This window comes from Buceros rhinoceros, unplaced genomic scaffold, assembly GCF_000710305.1.
Source record: "Buceros rhinoceros silvestris isolate BGI_N320 unplaced genomic scaffold, ASM71030v1 scaffold30575, whole genome shotgun sequence".
Lineage (NCBI taxonomy): Eukaryota > Metazoa > Chordata > Aves > Bucerotiformes > Bucerotidae > Buceros > Buceros rhinoceros.
Window position 1 is genome coordinate 13915 of NW_010415149.1, and position 3399 is coordinate 17313.

General features: G+C 50.8%; 1 protein-coding gene across 1 annotated transcript in view; it reads right to left on the bottom strand.

The window, feature by feature from the left end:
• The window catches only part of MOB3C (MOB kinase activator 3C), a 14477-nt gene that overhangs the window by 5099 nt on the left and 5979 nt on the right, over positions 1-3399 (bottom strand). The gene's annotated exons all lie outside the window — the stretch shown is intronic.

Sequence of the window (3399 nt, forward strand, 5' to 3'; positions counted from 1 at the left end):
TACAAGCCTATGGAGGCACAGCATCAGTCAAAATCTATCTACCCAGGCCCATGAACAAAACTGAAGCTCCTCCCAGCAGAAAAGATACCTCCCCTGGCCCTCTGAGTCAAAAGCGTGGTTCATACTGTTTTTCTTCCTCCACACACCCTTACACATCACTTCTGATACATCAACAGAAACAGGTGGAGTTTCTACCTTTTTTCCTGATCCTGGTTTCAAAGTATTGTCTCATTAAAAAAGGAAGAAAACTGCCCATCTGAATGATGCTTGCGTTGTAATTTCATTGCACCTGGATGATGCTCCCTCCTGAGATGTCCTCCCAGGTTGTCCAAGAATGGGACCCACCACACATTGCTCTATACTTTTAGCCTTTTTAGCCACACAAGGACACAGTTTTATACTTCACATTTCCATCCCTGTCTAAATGCACTATCACAGTGGAAATCTCAGAGGTGCAATACATTCAGTGTCAGCAAACTTGGGGTAAATCTCTACAGGAAACACGGCTTTGAAACCCTGAACTCATTATTTGGGAGGAAGAGAATGAAACAAGTGGAATTTGTTTTCCGGAAGCTCCTTCCTCTCCCCTGAGCAATTCAATGTAAATTTGCAAAGAACAAAATAAAAACCTCCCTTTCCACAGTTGTCCTGGCCTCCTCCCTTAGCTCCTTATTAATGCAGCACATAACCTCTTAAAAATCTTTCCAAGTAATCTCTGCTCAACCATGGCCAGCTCACACAGTTTGCACTCTGGAAACCATCAGTAAATCTCTTAGCTAAAAAAATTTAAAATGCTAATTTTATCTTTGAATCTTTCTCATCAGCCTTGCTAGGCAATTAAACTGTTCTTCCCGAAGGCTCCTGGCAGTTCTGCTTCCCAGCAGCAGTGCTGTGCCCCTCTCCTCTGTGGGTGGCAACCGCAAAGGATCTGTCCCTCCAACACATGCGTGAAGCCTGTTTTCAACGGCCAGGGTTTGGCAGGTGCTGGGTTCAGTATCGCAGCTCTCGTAACAGAGGAGGATCCTTGGTCTAAAACAGAGTCACCTTGAGCCCAGCTCAGTCTTGCTTTGCTTTGGTGCACAAGTGTGTGTGCAGCAGGCAGGGCAGAAGTGCATGTGCTTGTGCCACAGGTGGATGTCCCGGCCACCACTCGGAGAAGGACACGTATGTCAGCTCAGCATCACACGAACACAAAGAGGTGGTTCTGAGACTGATTCACAGCTGCTGCTCTGCATAACCACGAGCACATTGCAGCCCCAGGGCTGCTTCTGCAGCTGGAACCTTGGCATGACCTGTTTCGCTGCCAGCTCTAACAGATCCCGTTAGGACTTTCTGGGAAAGGTGTTCACACCTGGCAAAACACAACTAGGCTCTCCCCATGCCAGCAGGTTAGAGGTGGTACTGGACAGCTGCTTCTGCCCTGTGCCCTTAACTGTGGAGCTCTCCTTGCCTGCCAGTCTGATACAGGCAGGGATCAGAGAGAGATCTCTGGGTTTCCCTTCAGTCAGGAGGGCACTTTATCACTGTATTCATTTGAGCTTTTTGCACTGAGTGAGAATTTGATAAGCAAATAAAAGCCATAATCACTCAAGTGCGGACTCAGACATGCCATCAGGGTGACCCCTGCAGAACAGCGTTGAAGAACCAGTCAATAAACATTTTTTTTTTAATAAAGAAAATTCCATGGCAAGTCATTTCTGATGAGCACACATTGCTGGGCCCTGGCAGTGGAATACACGCTGTTCTGAACAGCCTGTCTCCTGGGACCAGAGGTGAGCAGTCATTGTTGGGAACTCAGCAAGGTGCCAGCAGGCAGACAGCAGCGCATTTGTTGCTGCCAGTTTGTCCCTCTTGCCTAGTGCCTCCTCGAGTCAGAGCAGGCAGTGAGGAAGAAATCAGACCTGACCAGCCACCGGGAGTTTATTGCCAAACTGCAGAGAGTGGTGGTGAAGGAAAGCAGCAAACCTCAACCCAGTCCTGAGCTGAGAAAGAAATAAGATCAGACAGTGAACAGCAGATGAAAGGGACCTCAGACTCCCTGGGCTGACAGCAGCAGCTACGGTCCAGATACTGCTGTTAGATGAGCCATTTCCAGAGCTGGCAGATGGTGACAAGTGGCTTTCCACCGCTTCCATCCTGAGGTTAGCCAGGGACTATCTTGTCCTATAAATCATTTCCCAGCAAGTCTTCATGGACACGCTGGCAGCTGAGAGCCTTAGAAGGGAGAAACCTCCAGCTACATCCTGGGTTCTCCAAAATCAGCTCTTGCATCAGGAAACAGAGGTTTAGCATAAATCTTAGAATAGTCTGGGTTGGAAGCGACCTTTAAAGGTCATCTAGTCCAAATCTCATGCCTCTTTGCAACTATGGATGCTGCTGAGCTATCCTATACTTAATGATGCCTGGAAAGATATCATCAAGCTGCCAGGACCTACAAGTTATCCTTCTGGGCTCCCCCACCACTGTGCTTTCACCTGAACCCGGCAGAAGCAGCTCCCAAGTCGATGCTGGGCTGCTCTTTTTTGTGTCCATCACAAGGTGTCAGTGCGTGGCCATCTCCTCCAGACGTGGGCAGGCTGTAGTGGTGGCGGCTGTACTAATGGACTTCTACAGGTCACCCCTCACCTTGCCATATCATACCACCACCACCCACTATGGTGCTCTGGGTCCAGAGATCACTGAGGTTTGGCTCTGACTGCATCACCTCTCTCACTCGCACACATGCCCAGGGAGGCACAGGCAGCCCCAGCAGCACAGGGCACAACCCTGGGCCATCAGCTCCTGCTTCCTCTCCTCATGCTGCAGCCACATCCCCTGCACCAGTTGATCAAAGCTCTTCTCCATGGGAAGGAAGCAGGGCGGATATCTGATAAGCAGGTTGCCTCCACCAGCAGCAATTGTTCCTTGCTGATAGTCTCCAGTGACTTGGAAAGCAACCCACAGCAGCCCCAGCAGGCACTGGTGAGAGGCTGGAGAAATTCCCTGTCCCCTCACTGAGATCTGAAAGGAAAGGGGTCTCCAGTAAAGGCTGCATCTGACCAAGTGGGGAGAGCAGCAGAAAGATCTAGCATAAATACGGCTTGCCCTGGGTCATGGCAGCTGGCGCAGCGGATGTCCGGCAGACAACGCATGTGACATCCTCTTCAGCACATGAGGGGACACGGCGAGAGCAGGCTGTGTCTCCTCTCTGCAGCCAGAACTTCCCAGCAAGGGGAAGGCCCTGGGATGGGGACCTTGGCAGTGGCCACACACCTATGCTGCCCTTCTAGATGTTTAGCTTTAAACCGAGCAGCCAGGCCCCTGCATGTTCACATCGGAGTTGTTCTGGCTGCTAGGAGGGGCCGCTGTGAGAGCAAGCGGGGAGCGGTGGGGCCCACTCCGCAGTCACGGAGTGTGGCA